The sequence below is a fragment of the Pimephales promelas genome, chromosome 4 (assembly GCF_988280905.1).
Source record: "Pimephales promelas chromosome 4, fPimPro1.hap1.1, whole genome shotgun sequence".
Lineage (NCBI taxonomy): Eukaryota > Metazoa > Chordata > Actinopteri > Cypriniformes > Leuciscidae > Pimephales > Pimephales promelas.
The window spans coordinates 22,197,744-22,217,109 of record NC_142772.1 but is presented as its reverse complement, the minus strand read 5'-3'; the positions used below and the strand labels follow the sequence as shown (position 1 = coordinate 22,217,109).

General features: G+C 37.9%; 1 long non-coding RNA gene across 1 annotated transcript in view; it reads left to right on the top strand.

Annotated features, from left to right (window-relative positions):
- LOC120472169 (uncharacterized) overlaps positions 1 to 9,166 on the top strand; it is a 36,635-nt gene extending 27,469 nt beyond the window's left edge. The window contains exon 3 of the long non-coding RNA XR_005620925.2: positions 8,895 to 9,166. This is a non-coding gene — a long non-coding RNA (uncharacterized LOC120472169). The remainder of the gene's footprint in view (positions 1 to 8,894) is intronic.
- The last annotated feature ends 10,200 nt before the right edge of the window (positions 9,167 to 19,366 follow it).

The window sequence follows — 19,366 nt, the reverse complement described above, 5'->3', positions numbered from 1 at the left end:
TATGATAAAAACGTATTATACACACACACACACACACACTCAAATTATATATATATATATATATATATATATAATTTGATATTAACTTGTTTTAATAATAATAGTAATATTAAAAACAATAATAATTGTTTCTATTATTATTATTATTATTATTAACAACAGATTAAGAAATTAAATTTTTTGTTATAATTTTTTTTCTACTACAGTAAAATAGTACAAGTAACAAAAAACTTGAATGTGACTTGCAATAGTTGTCTATTATAAAAACGTATATATATATATTTAGTTAGATATTAACTTGTTTTAATAGTAATAATAATAGCAATAATAAATGTTACTATTATTATTATTATTATTATTATTATCACCATTAGCATTTGCATTAATACAATTAGGTCAATCTAAATTAGCCAACAATACAACTAGTTTGCAGCTTATTAAAAACACCACTTGTCTTTAATTATCTCTAATTTAACTAACAATATAATATGAGGTATAATTTTGTCAAAAGTGTGCCGGTTTATCTGTGAGAGAGTAGGGAAAGTCTTTAACGGTTCCTTGCTACACGTTAAATTGTAAAAGCTCTTTGTGTCCCGTCTCAGAGGCCGGAGAAATAGTGAGTGAGAGAGTCCCCATTCTGTTGTTCCACCCCCCTCATACTTATCTCTCTGCCCTGTCATGTTCCTTACATCAGGAGAAAATAATTAATTACTCAGTCCACTCATGATTTATGATATTACTGACATAATTAATGAAACACATCAATTTTCCTGTTTAATTGAAGGGGGCCGCAGTGCACTTCTGGCACAGTTAAAGGATTCACATGACAGAACAGGGCAACATAGACACATTCCCATTTTTTTCCCTTTTATTTCACCCTCTCCCTCCCAATTTCTCTCTCTTATAGCCTGTTATTATCAAAAGTGCATGACAACTTAGCAAAGTCTGCAACATTAGACATTAAGCGGTAAATAGAGTCAAACACCCAAGCAGTTGTTTTATTGTGCATATTTACACAGATGCAGACACGCTGTACATTAATGTATATGTATATAGTGTATATATGATTTATGAGGCGCCATTTCTAGACGTGCACAGCTCTCCCTCTAGCCTGAAGACAATAGACAGCTAGGTAAGCCATGAATATTTAATTTCCAAGCAGAAGGTATAGAACATGCTCATGTGCTGCATCTAAAATAGTCATGTCTGACAGAACTAAGAAGTCTGTGAGATTTTACTGTTTATTGATTTATAAATGTATAATTTATTTTACTTTTTCTGTGGCGTTAACACTTTCTGGCAATGTTATATAATGCTTGATTTTAATTAGAAGCAGTCTAGTATTTTACATTTTGCTTTTAAATATCAAATTTGATGTTTGATGATGGATTGTGTGATGGATATTTAGAATTTTAGCTTTAAGGATTTTTGAATGGAAATGTCATAATACTTTTGCGCAATGAAAGCTTATTAATAGCCTTTCTTGTTCTGTCCTATATATGTTGCTGCCTCACTAAACAGCTGTGCTATACATTTAAAACAGCTGTGCATCTAATTTTTATGTTGTTATTTTACAACAATACAAAGAGCAATGTGAAACGTTTTACCAAATTTACTGCTACACTTCTTGTCTCTTACTTGTTCCCCACTTAGGAATGTTTTTTTTTTTTTCACTAAATGTTCAAATTTTGTACACTTATTGTGCACTTTTGATTTTTCTAGGCAAAGTTTTGCCGAGTTATCCACTAATCTTTTACAATAGCATTTTTGTCATAGGTTATGGTCATGTATATATTTTTTTTATTTGTTGTTTTTTCTTTATAATGAAGCCGTCTGTATTAAGTAGATTGTTTAACACACAAAAGAGTGATTATCAGATCACAGAGGCCTCGTCCTACTCGCCACAACCCTTATTTAGGGTTTTATTTAGTTATAATAATAAAAATATATATATATATATATAATTTTTTATCCGATTAATCGAAAAAACAAAACAAAAAAACGTCTGATTAATCGATTATCAAAAGAATCGTAAGTTGCAGCCCTAATGGAAAGAACAACACAAGGGCAACACAACACATAGGACACACACAGACACTACATATATATATATATATATATATATATATATATATATATATATATATATATATGTGTGTGTGTGTGTGTGTGTGTGTGTGTGTGTGTGTGTGTGTGTGTGTCGTCTTATAAATATTTTGCACAATACTAAAATCTATTATATACTAATGTCAAAAAAATTTCTCAGTTCAAAACAATCTAAATGTCTCAGAGAAGTCAACAAAAGTTTAGAGAAAAAGCAAGGTGGATGATGAAACAACAAAAAGTTAATTTCAAGTTTCAGCCATGCATTTAATTCCACTAAAGCACATCGCGAAGAGGAAAATAAAAATAATTTAAATAAAAAAATTAAAATAAAATACAATTAAGTTAATTAATAAAATGAAAAAAAAAATCCAACTCACAAAGAGTATTTCATGTGCTTGTGATTGGGCGCTTGACCTAGGGAATGTGGCGGGCCGGGTGTGAGTGTGCATGTAACTGCTGGGGGGAGATTAGTGGCCATGGAAACACACTGCCATCCCTGTTTTTATAAAGACAAACTCTACATGTGAGAGTGATTGACAAGTCTTTCCCTCTCCAGCTGACCCATAGAAATTAGCAAGTTAGAGTTATTCTGCTGCAGAGCTTTGAAAGAGGGTGGGGTGGGGGTTTGGATACTTTAAAGTGGCTCTCGAAAATGCTCCTCTGTCATTTGCATTTGAAACATTGCTGTGTTTTACGGTGTGGTGTGTTTTCGGGGGACCACGCATAGCTGTGGCTTCACAGCATTCTCTGTGATTGGGTTGTCTCGACAGTGACAAACTTTATTTCCAGTCTGTGTGTGAGTGTGTTTGCATTTGGGTTTGGTGTTCGTCTGTTTTATTGCTCCTAGACTTGATGTATTGATTTGATTGATTGTTTAAAACTCGTCTAAATGTCAGTGTGATAGTCAGTGACTGATGTTCACATAGAGGTTGAGTTCTTCTGAGACTCTCAAACCATGCGGGATGTGTTCTGCCATGTGATTTGAAATTAAAAAGGGGTCCTTATTTATTATGACTTATGAAGTTTATTGTACACTGAAGTGTATTATTTCTCTTTATCATTTATCCATCAATGCAAGTGTTTCGGTAATACTGAGGTATACATGCATATACATTTATTCATTCATTTATCCTCAATCCATCAATCCTGTGGAACATCTGGTCAAATTTTGTCAGAAACACCTGTACTTCTACATTTTAATGTCATTTTACCACTTAAACAAAGACTAATAGGTTTTTTTTATATATATATATTTGAACAGAAGGGGGCAGCGTTGTTCTTCCAAACTCAATCTCACTGCATTTGTTTGTAGGATGGGTGAATTTAAGAAGCAGGACCGTACTGTCTTTCTTCGAAGAAAGTTAATAAAAAAATAAAAAAAAATATAGGAATCCTTAATATCTGTAATATTTTTAGCCAGACATTCTTAATTGACTCGAATCTGTAAAATAATTTGGTAATACAAATAAACAGTACATGATCATTTTTAAATTCCCTTATTTCCATGTTCACATCAATACCACAATTTAATGTCAACCCTGACAATCATAAACTAATCAAAATATTTTGTACCAGCAAAACACTTGTGTATTTCAGTCATAAAAAATGCATGCCAAAAAAGAAATTTGTGTGGGATAATATGTGTGAGAAATACAAACATTTAATTATAATGCTGAAAACTTTAGGTATGTGTGTTTTATCTTGCCAACATGTACGTTTTGATTTACCTACCTTGTAATTAAATCTGTTTGTACGTACAGTATTTGTTTTCGTTATGATATCTCTGAATTCTGAAGGTGCTTTGTGTCCGTCATGTCTTTTGTGATGTTTCAGATGGGGCATGAGACATGACATAAAGCAGACAGGAGAAGACTAAAGGCTTTTGTGTCAAAATCCCTCTGTGTGTATGTAAGGACTTAAGGATTATGTATCACTTAGCGGCCCAAGTTCTTTCTTTCCAAGGCCTGTGTACTTCCCAACACATACACACGTCCCGTAACTACCCTGTTCCTCTTTCTTTTCTCCCTTGCTTTTGTCCCCCTCTTGCACCTCTAACCCTGGCTTAAAACTTCTGGACTGTGGTGCTGCATGGTCAGCATATTGTCACCTGAGTCCCATTAAGAACATTCACATCTTAGCATTGCCAGATCCTGCTATCCGCAGCCCTTTTTGGTTCATCTTCCTTTAGAAATAACAACAAAACAGATATTTCTCTATAATTCTTCTTGATCCCTCAAATGGAGCCTCTCGGAGGTCATAGGAAGTTGGGGAGACAGTATTAGTCAACTGAATAAGCAAGTTTTTGGTCTACGAGCCTCAAGACGAGGGGTGGCCTTATAAGGTTGTTCTGTCTCTCAAGGGTCTTGTAGTGTAAAGCCGATGAATGCTTAACTGCACAATGACAATCTGGTCTGGGTTAAAACAAAAAAGGAAGCCGTTATTTTGGATTTTTTCGTGGCGAGGCACATTCCGAGGATTGGAAGGTTCACAGACAGTACATGGTCAGATGAGTTTTGTTGGGGGATGCATTTTGCAATGAGCTTTTGGTTGTTTCAGGCCAGTTTGATGGTGGATAAAAAGAAACAGAAGGATGATTTTTTTTTTTGGGGGGGGGGGGGGGGGGGATTTATATAAAACTCTAATGCACTTTAACCCCCGTGTTTAATTCAGATTTATTTGTGTAGCACTTTTTTAAAATACATATTGTTTCAGCTTTACAGAAAATTCATGTTTACAATTTAGAGTGATCTTTGATCAAAGGTGACTTTGTCCAAGTTATGTATTTCAGAATTAATTTAAGGCAGAAACAATGAGCTCATTGAAGTAATGTTCAGACTTTTCTCTAATGATAGCTTTATAGAGTCAAACAAAATTTTGACTTAATAACATGATGCAAACATTCTCAATGGGAAATGATACTTGTGCTTGATATAGTACATTAGTAAATACAAATAGTGTAGATACACTCTAGACATTTATTTATTTTATTTTTTTCTATAATATATTTTTCCCCACTGGATTCAAATGGACATAAAACAGAAACACTCACTGTAAAAAATATTGTCGGTTTAACTTAAAAAAAAATGAAGTTACCTGGTTGGCTTAAAATTTTAAGTTCATTGGAATGGAGAAATTGAGTTAATACAATGAAGGATATTGATTTAATCACCAGAAACTCAAAATATTATGTGATCTGAACCAGATAAATAATTTAAGTTGATTTGACAAAAGAAAAAATGTTGTGATTACAAATCATGAAAATATTTTTTACAGTGAGAATGAAACAGAAGTCTAAATCTTATCCATACTTAAGCTTTAATGTATACTGGGTTTGATTAGGTCAGAAGACCATGTTAAAATAATTGATGAGAATTTAGTTTTTTGTTTTTTTTTTCAAAATGGCATATTAATATGTACAGAATTAGGGAATATTTATATATATATATATATATATATATATATATATATATATATATATATATATATAACATATTCAATTGAATTTAATAAGCTTTTACTGATAAAGTTTAATTTTTTTTTTTCATTCTTTGAAAACACTTATTTTTCCAATGAAAATCCTGTGATACAGTGCAGATGATTATAACTTTCTCTCCACCCTGTTTTCATTGCATCTGGCGTAGCTTGACTCTGTGTGAGTGCGCGTCAGCTGTTGTGTGAATCAAAAGCTCGACAGCACTGTTTCATTGCGATGACCCTTACACCTCCCAGCTTTCTCTGGTTTGCCGAAGCCTGCGGACCTCGCCAGGGATGTCAAACAACAAAATGCTGGTCTGCAAAAGCCAATATCCTGTGTCTGTTAGCGGTACAGCCAGAGCCAAACCGCACCTCATAATCTGGGTGAAATATTCATTTTCACATTAACTCTCACGTAAATATGCAATCGCTCGGCTTAGTCTCACTCCCTGTCCTTTTCACTCATATCATCGATGTCACTAGGTGTGAATTCTCACGGGAGTGTTTTGTTGTATATCCTTGAATCAAGAATATTCTGGAGATGACAGAACGTATTCCAGGTGACAGTCGTGCAGCTGGTGGAGTTCGGGTCGTCTGTCACTCATTCGGTTCTCGGCAAAGCAAATGATGGCGTTATTGTAAAGTCAGTCACTTCTTATTAAGCCCCGCCGAATTGAAACGGTGCTAGACGATGATTCGTCCGTCAGGAGATGCGTACGGTTTGTCTGGATCTATTAACCACTCTCCTCTCACCATATCTCAGTGTCATTGTTCTGTGAGGAGCAGGGCCTTCCGCCCCCCTTCCCCCGAATATGACACGCGCACTGCGGGACATGGCAGCTTCCTTAGAAAAGGCCTCCGCGCAATCATTTACATGCTGTAACCTTACGCCTGCTATTGTCCGTGCCTCAGTCGACATTCATTTGTGTCCTCCGGCAGCTTTGACCAGCGAACAATCCCCGGACCAGGCAGGAGTGGAAAAATGGGCCTACGTTTCACTGATTAAAGAGATGTGGTGTCAGCGCTCGGCCGCTGTCAGCACTCTGTTAGTGACTTTTTATATAGCTAAGCTGCTACGCTAATTACCTTTAAGTAAGTCGTGTCACCTGAAACCCATCTCTGAACCATTTTTTTTTATTGGCTATGTATTAAATATGCACTCATGTAAAATTATAACATGCTCTAAAAGGAAATTAGACGGCTGAAGAGTTGTGAAGGCATCACGCTTACCGTTGTTAGGAATTCACGTGAATGGGAATTTCACATGCACTTTTGCTTGATGTAGATTAGTCACAGAATCTTACTGACAAATAAATAAATGTATTAATTTACAAATAGTACAAATACACTCCTGACATTTGTTATTTTATTTTATTTGACACACTTTAAACTTTGTGATTTTTGGCATTTTGAAAAACGTTGAACATGTGATACATGAACAAAACTTCACTTGATTGTTGTGAATTCACAAAGCTGTGAAACACTGTTTGGCAGGATGTTTGGAAGTTCAGCGGAGTGTGAGCTGCTATTTCAAGGAAAGAGATGCCATTAGAACGAACTCTGCCTGCTGCCAGTTGGCTGGACCTTATTTTGCTCCTAGTAGCCGCCTATGTTTGCGTTTAATTCGACTGTAAAATTAGATGGAACATGCCTCCGGTATATCAGAAAATAGCACACTATAGGCTACTACTTTTTTCCCTGTGCTGGAAAAGAACAAAGTGGTATGAATCTTTCCAGATGTCGATGAATGTCGATGTCCCATATCATTCTTTCTGAAAAGCGAAGATGACAATGTATATGGTTTCTTACAGTAGTGCTGATAATGAAGGAATGGATGTTAAACAAAAAAGTTCAGATGTCATAATGAATATTTTGCCTCAATTTGTTTTAGTCTTGATGAGGTGTAAAACCGGTGTTGGGAAGTGACTAAAAGTAGAGATTATACTACAGTTTTCAGAGACAGTAACTCTGGAGCTTTAAAATAGTGTAATAGCTTTTACAGGATCACGAAAATTTACAGCTTAACAGATGAGCCAGCTGAGGAAATAATCAAACACTTTCTGGAGTCAAACTGTCCTCTTGTTGCGTTAGTTCATGTTAGTGAATCAGTTTGGACATGAAACTGGTTAAACATTCAGTAATTCTTCTTAAATATCCCTGTGAGATGTGTTATTTATTTATGTATTTTTTGTAGATAAATGCTGATGGATGTTTAGGATCAATATTGTTTTAAATAATGCTTTTATTCAATAAGGAGGCATTCAATTGATCAAAAGTAAGACATGCATAATGTTAATGTAAAGATTTATATTTCTAAATAAATGATAAATAAATAAACTATTTTGAACTTTCCATTTATCAAAAAAAAAAAAAAAAAAAAAGGCAAATATGTATCACATGCGGCGAAAAATGCAGCTTTGTCATCACAGGAATAAATTACATTTTAAAATATATTAAAATAGAAAACGGATTTAAAATTGTAATGATATTTCACAGTTTTGTAATCAAATACAGCATGATGAACGAGACTTCTTAAAAAAAATTAAAAAAATATATGTAAACACTCTAAAAAATGCTGGGTTGTTTTAACCCAATTTTGGGTAAAATATGGACAAACCCAGCCAATTGGGTTAAAAATATAATTTAAAAATGTAACCCAATGGCTGGGTTTGTCCATATTTTACCCAAAATTGGGTTAAAACAACCCAGCATTTTTTAGTGTGTATACTGTATATATATATATATATATATATATATATATATATATATATATATCTTCAACAATGAAAGCATATCTTTCTTCTGTGGACCATAAAAGGAGATGATCCTAAGAATGTCTGAGCTGCTCTTTTGCACAATATGACAGTGGATGGAAACTGTCAAGATGCTCAAGAGCTTAAAACAGGCAAGCAGCTCTTTGACGTAGAGTGTGAGCTAGTGTGTTAGCATGTTAATGTCGTGAAAGATCTAGCGCTGCTCTCCATGACCTCTTTTCATTTTCTTAGCCCCGGCACTTGGCAGGTTCCCTCATCTGATTGCCTGCCAGAAATATGCTGCTGTAGCCATGGTGGGGTTCACAACCTCTGTAATGGCGAGCGACGAATTCACAACATTCGGCAAGAACGCTTTGTCATTCTCGTTCGCCTTTCCTCATTCCTTCGCTCGTCTGTTTTTAATAGCAGGTTGTATTGTCTAGCTCCTTAGCTACAACAAAGGGATAAATACAAAGCGTACTGTAGGTGCTTGTGCTAAAGGCCTTGGACATGACATGTGACAGCCGATGATAAATTGGTTCGGTGTCTGTTCAATTTCAGATGCAAAGCTCTGGAGAGAAGGAGAAGGAGAGGGAGAGGTGAAATGAAACATTTCTGGAACGGGGTGAGTGGGAAGTTTCAGATGATGTGTGGCTGTGTGTGGACCAGATAAGCCTCTGCTGAAGTTCTAGTGCAGGTTACTGACGTCCTGTCGTTCACAAGTGCATCCTGGCATCCAGTCAGGCAAGGAGGGGGAAAGAAAGGAGTTTGTAGATTAATAGCATTATACAATTGGAGAAGACAGCGGTCCGTACAACGTATATATATATATATATATATATATATATATATATATATATATGAATCTGACCCAAGTACATACACACCTACAGTCGCATACATTTTTAGCTCAGCTATTCTCAAAAAGGGGCCTAAACCTGGGTTGGTGAATCGTATATGGGTATGGTTCATAACAAATCAAACAGACTGTTAATAGATAAAAATCTATAATGTAACTAATCGATTAAAAGGGTAAATATGTGATTTTTCTTTTAAAAAAAGAATATGTGGAATGTGTGCAAGTTTTAAAAGTTTGTGTGAATCACACTCGTAGCAGAATATATTCTAGTTGATGTGTCTGTTTTTCAACCACAATACTGTTTTTTTTTTCTTTTACTATTATTATTAATACTAAATGATGATGTTACCAATGATGATGCTACTATGATGTTGGCTGAGGTCTGTTCGATTTTTTTTATTAGTATTATTATTATTATTATTATTATTATTATTTTGAAAGAAGTCTCTACTATTCTCAATCGACCAGACTGCATTTTTTATCCAAAACTACAGTAAAAACAATACTATTGTGAAATATTAGTTAAAAATATCTATTTTATTTGTAATTTAATTTATGTAATTTAAATGTATGTAATTTATTTGTTTGTTTGTTTGCTGGTTGGTTGGTTGTGCCAGATTTTTTGATATATAGGAAGTTCAAAAGAAAAGCATTTATTTGAAATTAAATCTTTTGTAACAATGTAAAAGTATTTACTTTTTTTACTTTTTTTTAATTAAATAGATCAGTAAAATAAATAATAATTATAATACAAATAATAAATATTTTGGTTCACTTATATTATAAACAGCAATCAGCAGTGGTAATTATAATGAAGGAACTGAGTTCTATTTGATTGGTTCCAGGTTCAGTTTTACAATGTATAAATGTAAGCCAATCTGTTGTGTGCTTATTGAGAATTCTGACCAGGGATCAGTAAACTACTTCAGTCACCTCAAACAAATAACACTGATAGTTCAACAACAGCTTAAAGTGGGCATTTCTAAATTCCCAGTGTTGATTAATTGCTGAAGCATTTCACACACTAAACAGCAACATGCTGATTTGTTGCGTGAGAATGATATTTGCAACTCTTAAAATATTAATATATAAACATAACTTTTACAATCATTTTTTTTTTTACTTCTATGGCGATAACTTAGAATTATTCAATGTAAATATAAAACCATAAACCATAAATCATAAAATGATTTGTTCTTCGGTAAACAAATAATGTTTAAACTCCATTGTAAAGGGGCTTCAAAAAATACACATGCACACTTATAGCATATATAGCTGCGATGGCCACATGGTGAATTAAGATTTTGTGATTGTAAACTATTTGAGATTTAATTTATTCTAGTTCTCCTCCTGATCATGGAGTGAATCAGTTGAGCTGGAAGGATTGAGTGCCTGGCACATGCTCTATATCAACCAGAAAACCAGCCAAATCCAGCTTGTGTTTTTTTACAAGGCAAACAGGAGGATGTGTGTGACAGTGCATTTGTGTCTGTGTGTTTGAGAGAGAGAAGAGTGAGAGAGAGTGAGAGAGAGAGAGTAAGAAAGCTTCTGCCTTTGTGTGCCCGTAAAGAAAGAGAAAAGCTCCTTCTGAATTGTCGTATTTGGGCCAAAATTATATCTTATTGCAAATGTCCTGAAAATACCTATAAGACAAGTCCAAAAGCAATGACATGCTGAATCATCTCACAGCTCTAGAAATTATATTAATAATAAATGATTCTGTTCCTCCTATTTTACTGTGTGTACAGCTTTGAAATTTGTTTTATTGGACAGATTTTAAATGTAAATCTTTTAAATAGTTAACTTGAACTAACAATGTAAAAATACATCAAATACTGTATACATTATCCAAAGTTGTATCTGTTTGTAGTTCATATAATTTATTGGACCTCTTCATTAACTAACCATAACAAATGCTAAGAAATGCTTTTACTTTTATCCACTTAGCAGATATTGTAATAAATGTATTGCTAATTGCTAGTTAATGTTATTTACTGCATTAACTTATGGGAACTGGCTGTCAATTGGTACCATTTAGTTGTGTATTATTAATCTGTTCTCTGTTAACAGGCTGAAGTTGTCCATGACCAATTGTGGGAAAAGTCTGGAGATTTATTCAGTTCTGCTTTTATCTACACAAACACATTCACTTGAATTCCCAAATTCACTTTTGGCGCACACGCTCCTGAGTATCCACAGCTGAACCTCTTGACACCTCATCTGTAGTCCTGCATTGCTTGCCTGGGCTTTAATTGAAGACAGTTTGTCTCTGCTGCGTAGCATCACCTCTCCCATCCGCCCCTCTCCTCCATGGGTCACTGAGATCCAGCGGATTCCTCCACTACGGCTCCGGCCCAATGCCTTATTGCTATTTGCCTCCTGCCGTCCTGGGAGAATATGTTAGATTGAAGTTATTTTATGCTTGGCTTAACACTCTCACTTTCACTCTTCTGCATCATGTCTCTTTGGCTTTCCCCTCTTGTCCTGTTCTTGTCTGGCTTGTTTTGGTGTTCCCCCATTCAAGAAACACTTGATGCAGAGAGAGAGAGAGAGAGAGAGAGAGAGAGAGAGAGAGAGAGAGAGAGAGAGAGAGAGAGAGAGAGAGAGAGAGAGAGAGAGAGAGAGAGAGAGAGAAACGAAGACAGAGCGGAGCAGAAGGATGAGAGGTTTCAGAGGTTTCTGTGCTAGGATAAAAGCGAGCGAGTGAGCAAAGATAAATCAACAATCCTCTGGAGTTTTAAACCTTAGATGGCAGGTTTTTGAAAGAGGTGGTCTCAAACGTACAGTCACTTCTGTGACACAATCCACTGCTGCTCCATGAGGACGGACTTCAACATGTTTATTTACTAAAGCACTTAGCATACAAAATGTGTTGCTATTACTGTATGTAGCCTACAATACATGTTCACTGTGATAAATGATTAGCAAATACATCTTAACTTGGAGCTGTTGTGGTGTCAGTCTGTGTTCCCCTGTCTTTTCATGTTTAGCAGTTCCCTGTTATGTTTATTAGTGTCCCCAGGTCTTTCAGATTAGCCACACCCCCTTGTTATCTTGTGTAGCTTGTTTGCCCTTGTATTTAAACCCAGTGTTTTAGTTCAGTCCTCGTGAGTTCTTGTCATTGTTAAATTGATGTTGGTTGTGCTGCTTCCGAGTCCTGTTCCCTCTTGTTCACTAATAAACATAACAGGGAACTGCTAAACATGAAAAGACATGGGAACATAGACTAACATCACAGGCGGTCCCGGGATGAAGGGCCAGGCCCGCGTAGGGAATAAGACCTGGGCCTTGCAATGGTGGGCCTGGGCCATGGAACGTGGGCAGGTATAGTTCAGGCTCTGGGCTGTACGGGACCAGCGGTGAAGACCCTTCAGACGGCCATGGTGGTGAAGATTCTTTGGGCGGCTATGGCGGTGAAGACCCATCGGGCGGTCATGGCAGAGAAGACCCTTCAGGCGGTCATGACGGAGAAGACCCTTCAAGCAGCCACAGTGGTGCCAGCAGTTCAGGAGACCATGGTGACACGGCCTCCATGGTCCCCTTGAGGGACCTACTGGGGGTCATAGGCTGGAGCAGGCACTGGCTCCGGAACAGACACCGGCTCAGGAACAGACACCGGCACAGACATCGGCTCAGAAACCGTCTTCAGATCAGGAACAGACTCCAGTTCAGGAACAGAGACGAGCTGAGGAACAAAAGGAACAGACACCAGCTCAGGAAATACTGGTTAGGCAACGGCCATCTTGTCCAGAGACACCGGCTCGGCGAACTTGACGTGAACGGCCTCTGGCCGGGTAGACGAGACGTGAACGGTCTCTGGCCGGGTAGACGAGACGTGAACGGTCTCTGGCCGGGCAGACGAGACGTGAAGCTGTGAAGACCCTGGGTTGGACGGAACCAGCAGTGAGGGCTCTGGACTGAACGGGACCAGCGGTGAGGGCTCTGGACTGAACGGGACCAGCGGTGAGGGCTCTGGACTGAACGGGACCAGCAGTGAGGGCTCTGGACTGAACGGGACCAGCAGTGAGGGCTCTGGACTGAACGGGACCAGCAGTGAGGGCTCTGGACTGAACGGGACCAGCAGTGAGGGCTCTGGACTGAACGGGACCAGCAGTGAGGGCTCTGGACTGAACGGGACCAGCAGTGAGGGCTCTGGACTGAACGGGACCAGCAGTGAGGGCTCTGGACTGAACGGGACCAGCGGTGAGGGCTCTGGACTGAACGGGACCAGCAGTGAGGGCTCTGGACTGAACGGGACCAGCAGTGAGGGCTCTGGACTGAACGGGACCAGCAGTGAGGGCTCTGGACTGAACGGGACCAGCAGTGAGGGCTCTGGACTGAACGGGACCAGCGGTGAGGGCTCTGGACTGAACGGGACCAGCAGTGAGGGCTCTGGACTGAACGCGACCAGCAGTGAGGGCTCTGGGGGTACTGTGAGCTTGCAGGGTCTTTCATCAGCCAAGCCCACAGTAAACGCCAAACCGCTCAAGGAGAGGGCCAGGTCGACATATCCATCCAGGGTCCAGTCAGTATAGCCCTCTAGCATCAGTCATCCTCCAGCATCAGTCATCCTCCAACCCGCTCCAAAACAGGTCCATGAGATGGATGTCATCTAATGATCCCAGATGACAGCAAGTCAAAACGTCCCTCACATATCTCTCGATGGGCTGGCCATCCTTAAACAGGGCAGAAAGGAATTTCCTTAGGGCCTGGTTGCTAGCAGCTGCTGGATCCATTTTCTGGTGAGTTCTTGTTTTAGTGTAATGCCAGGTTGGTTGTTCTGTTTCCTCGTCATGCTGCTTAGTCTGAGTTTTGTCTAGTTTTCTGTTGTTTATATAAAGTACGCTGCATTTGGATTCTGCTTCCTCCTTGCTTCAACCATCTCTACGTAACAGTAGCAGGTATTTAATACTAAATAAACTAGGTACATTTGTTTTATTTTTGCTTTAGTTATATAGTGAAATATAAAATTATGTAATTTGACAATCCATTCTGGCACAAAGTACACTATTAAAATAATAGGCCTACAATCGGAAATGACATAAAAAATATATATAATCATTTAAACTACTGAGTTAAGATGAAGAAGAGAAAATCATGCTTTGACGAACAGCAGCTTTTATTTAAAAAAAAAGACTCAAATGAATCAGTGAATCGTTTTTGATGCTGTTCATTTATCATCCGATTCTGAAGTAACCTATTCTGTGCGCTGTGATGAGAGAAAATACTTTGTTTTGTTGTCTGATTATTGCCTCAGTTTGGGTTGATGTGGAATTGTATGTTCAGTTAGTAACATTCACCAGTAAATGTGGCCTTGTAGTGGTTTGTTACTGGAAGAGCTACATTATTATGAAAACAAAAATGTCGCACCACAGAAAAATTTAGTCGTCTCTACATTTTAGTTGTTTAGTCTAGGCCTACTCCCTGACACTGGCTGTTCGGTCAGTTTAAGAAACAACATTTTTGATGTTTTGGTCCATCAGTGTATGTAAAATGGCAGGATAGCTGTGCTAATTGCACCCAGATATGGAAAACATACCAGTCGTATGTGACTTTGTTAACAACGGATGTAGCTTGCTTTGTGGGTTATTCTTCTAATGGACGCTTGTTGTTTTGTTCAGAGTTTTTCTCTGGGCGTGAGCTTGTTTCTCAAAGTGTGATTCGCATTAGGAGGATGAGGGTAATGAAGTGAAAGGCTGCTGTGTGAATGTGTGTGTAGTGACCCTGTAGCTCTTGCTCATTGCCAGTGATGTCCTCCTGATTTTTTCCATTCCTCATCATCTTGTCCCAGTAGGACATTTGTCGGCTTGTGTGAACACACAACTACACACTGTTTATTCACAAACTAGCATGGACATTTAAATACACACATGCATGTTTGTTTTTACACTTGATTTTGACTTCTGTTATATTTAGCAAGATGGAATGATATTTTCTATCCCTTGATATTTTATATCCCTCAAATAACCTAATCATCAGATAAACATTTTAACATTTTAACATTTTCATTAAGGCATTATTTAGACGAAATGCATGTTTAAACTGTTTTAACTGAAAGCAACATGAACTGACATAAAATATGTGAGTGCCATTGTTTTGTCTCAAGATGCAAACCAGCAATGTTTTTTTTTCCTAAGGCATGTTTAAAGCTACTTAAAGGAGAACAAAGATATTAATAAAAATAATGTTAATTCAGCCAGCTCACATACCTCTATTTATTTCCTGTTTTCGGTCGAAGCCCACTGTAGTCGATTGTCGATCTCATGCATGCGATCATTGGTGAATATCATCTCAAACCTCCTCCGTGTTTTCAACATCTGATTCGGATGAACTATCCATTTGAGCTGATATTCTCTGAACACCACACAGATATTCACGCGCGTGACCTCGACAATCGACTACTGTGGGGTTCGACCGAAAACAGGAAGCAAATAGAGGTATGTGAGCTGGCTGAATCAATTTTATTCATATCTTTCACATCTACTGCAGTCAGATTGACTGTGGTCACTCTTAATAACAAGACTCACATGGCTGTGCACTCGTAATGATAAATTCAAGGATGTTAAGAGGCTAAGAAGAAGGTTTAGAACTTGCCCCATTGAAGTCAACAGGGTGCGAATTTTAAAAAGATGACAACACGGTGTAGGAAACACCGATTTTTGTCATTTTTCTCTGTACTAACAGCACTCCAAATGTACAAAAAAAAAAAAAAAAAAAAAGAATTAGCTCAATGTTAAAATTGACCGGAGTTCTCCTTTAAATGTCCTAATTAAGGCCTAGTCCTGGATTAATCAAGCTCTGTCTATGAAACTGGGCCTTAGTCACATAAAAGTTCCCTCATGTTCTCATAGTTTACATCCATTAGCGTGTAGTGTTCAAATGCAGTACATTGAGGTGCAGTATCCTATGACAAATGAACTCAATCAGAGTGAAAGTGACAGCCACGTTTGACGTGATCCTGCATCTGGATTTGTTTTCTTGTTTTGTCAAGCATCAAACCAACATGAACTTTGAAGGCTTTGTGGGACGCCTAGATGGGAAACAATCCTGAAACGTGCTTGCGAAAAGCAAACCGACACTACCCACAGAGTTCAGACCAGTAATGGGCTTGAGGTGAACGTTATCCTTCAAATGGCGCACTGAAGATTTTTCCAAGCGATAAATGGGCACACCACAGAACAGTCAAAGATAGGTTACAGAACAAAAATGTTGTGGTAAAATTTGATGAATGGACAGGCAAATGCATCCTGATTTTGCCCTAAATTTCTTGGCTCGTTTTGCCATCTTAATCTATTCATTTTCTCATCAAGTTCTTGGTGAAGCAAATGACATTCTTGGTAATGTATGGTAAATAATGCATGTAAGACTCCACCTGTCCACTCCACGCGTCCTCATAGACTAACTCGAGACGGCTTTCTCCCCCAACCGTCATCATACACCTCTCTATATGTAAGCTAGCGGCTAGACTGTAAGGAAAAAGCCTTTACAGAGGTTAGCACATATCTTTTTATTGCAGCATACATCAAGTGTGTTGAGACATTCGAAAGAGACTGCGAGATCCACGCTGATCCATTAATCATCATTCATTGTATGTTAATAAATTCTGAATTTCCCCATTTACCATGCGAGGCCAGCCGTGCACGCTGGTAACGCAACCTTTTCAGAGACCATAAATCACAGAGCCTGACTCATCTGACAGAGAGGCCTAAACACAGGCGCACAGTCAGTCCTGCGGGCACAAACACACAATCTAATGTACTCGCGTCAGAACTGGGAATCAACGGTGTAGTCTGGCATGTGGCAGAGCTGCTGGAGACGGGTGCTCTGGTGGCAGCGGTGGGATCAGTATAAGCCAGAGGCCTCATTTCCTCTGCAGCATCGTAGAAGCTTTTCTAGTCACCACGCGCTAAGACAAGTGTTGGCAGGCAAATAATACTTAGAGGAAACCACACTAGCTATTATGGGACAATGCTGCCTTCCAGGAGTGTTGTGTACCTGTCCAACTGATGAGAGGGTGTTAATAAAAGTATTAAGAGGTGGAATTCGGTTTGGTCGGAAACAGGGCCTTTCAAAACATTTCAAATTTGTTGGACTGGGAAAACGCTTCAAATGTTAATTAGTTGACAGCTAATAATTGTTGGAATTTCAGAGGGAGCACAGTAAATCGGTGTCCAAAATTAACTTTTTGAATTATTATAAAATTAACTTTTTTTAGAATTGTTATTTGATTCCTTTTACGTGTGATTTTTAGCTATTTTTTTCCTGGTTTATTTCTGACTAAAAGTTAAGGACCAGTGATGAATGTTTAGTCTTTATCGTCCCTCAAACCTACCACAATTGGTGGATTGTCAAAATAGTTATTAACTGTATATTGCAAAAAAAAAAAAAAAAAAAAAAAACTTTTTTTCCTAACTGTAAAAATTGCAACTGTCACAAAAATATAAATATCCATAGTAGTTATTATGTTCTTTATTCCCAGTTTGTTGGCTTAATGAAAGGAATATTCCACTTTTGCAGAAACACGCAATTATGAAGACACATAGACTAACTGTTTTATTTATTCGCCAAAGCCATTGTTTTCTGGCTGATGAGAACATTTCACCTAAGGGTATCAAAAAACATTGAGAATGCTTCATTTCATGAATTTTGATAGCTGTAATTGTAAAAATAAATAAATAGATAAGAAATAAACAAACAAACACACATAAATACAGGCGCTATTAAAATGTTGCTTGTGAAATAGTGTAATGTCTTAAGTTCTGCAGAACCCAGATTCCCTCTAGTAACGTGTTTTCTGACAAGCGCTGTGTGTTCTGCAGTGTGCATCTCTGACAGTCAACACAATATCGACATTCTCTACTGAACCTGATCCAACCAGTAATCAAGTGTAATTGTAGTTCACAATTTAACATTTATCGGATTAGGCTACATTATTTTTAGCCTTGGGGAACTGTTTTCATTGTCCTCGCATTTACCCCTCAATGTTTACAATACCTCACCCCCTCCAGAAGTCACGTGACAAACGTAGCCTTGCTGTGTGCTGCAGATTAAAAGATTATAGAGGCTTTTTTTGTGCCGAGACTGCTTATAAAACTATTATTGTCAACAGGACCTCGGATTCGTGTAGGGATGCATGTTTCCAACTCTAACCAAACACCTGAAGTACTGAAGGTCTTTGGGTGCTTGAAAATTACAGACAGGTGTAAGCATGATCCAGTTGGCACCCAACTACCTTATTATCAGATTTACTTATATATCAAGGTATATGTTGGACATTTTCCCCGTAGTGATTCTGAATGTTTAAATACTTAATCACAGAAGCAGATTAGATAAAATATTTGTCAAATACACAGACTCTTCAACCGTATAGCAACATAAACACTTTTTGTACAGTACAATAATAAAGTTCAACATACAGGAAGCCTATGAAATACCAATAAAGTATGGTCTATTTTTAGCAGTTATTTTGATAACCATAACACAAAATAACACTAAGAGAAAGAGATTAAACCACTTATTTCCGAGCATTAGCTGAGCTAAATGCGTCAGAATATACAAGTTTTCATTGGTGAATCGGGCCAATCGTAAAACATTTGTCGTCATCAGAGCTTGTGCAGCCGCTTTGGACAAACTGTGCCGAACAAGCTTGGCCGACTACTCTCGAATCGCTCTTGTGTTATTTTGATGGTGTATGTCACAGTGGTATCAACTCCGTCTCAAGGCAGACAACAATTCTAACAGGCATTCACTGCTTCAAATGTTATGCGGATCAGTCTGTGCTGTGCTGCATGAAGTCGAACATACCTCTTGTCTTTGGGATGTGCACTTGGTCTGGGTCCAGTAGCCTAATGAGGTGGTTTTGATTGGCCTTGTCCCACAGGATCCAGAATCTCTCTTTTTCGCTCTCTCTCACTCACTTAGAAACACACCTCCATACTTCATCGAGGCACTCTCTAAATGACTTAATTGATCTAATCACTCACTCTATTGGTCAGAGCCATGCATCTTTTTCATGGCCAACCCTCTAGACGATGACATTGTCTTCTGTTCCTGTGAGTCCATCCTTCTGGGGTACTGTGACAAAAGTGGCCCAGGGGCTTGGCAGGGCTGCCTCTACTCTCGGCCTCTTAACCTTGAGACTTTTCGGTGTCTAAAACAGCAGAAACTTGATGTC